This window comes from Ipomoea triloba, chromosome 3 (assembly GCF_003576645.1).
Source record: "Ipomoea triloba cultivar NCNSP0323 chromosome 3, ASM357664v1".
Taxonomy (NCBI): Eukaryota; Viridiplantae; Streptophyta; class Magnoliopsida; order Solanales; family Convolvulaceae; genus Ipomoea; species Ipomoea triloba.
In genome coordinates this window covers 6716638-6716883 of record NC_044918.1, presented here as the reverse complement: position 1 = coordinate 6716883, position 246 = coordinate 6716638, and positions in this window count along the sequence as shown.

Here is a 246-nt window from a genome sequence, read left to right as displayed (position 1 = left end):
ATATGATATATATATATATATATATATATATATATATATATATATATATATATATATATATATATATGAACATAAAACGATAAAAATAAAAAGTATATGAGTATTTATGAAAGTTACAAAACGTATTGTAAAACTTGATAAAGATAGAAGAATAGTTAAAAATTTTGGGGTTGGAGAGTAGGGTTTTAACTATTTATATTTGTGAGAAAAAAATATACAAAAATTCTAATTTGGTAAACTCTAAAA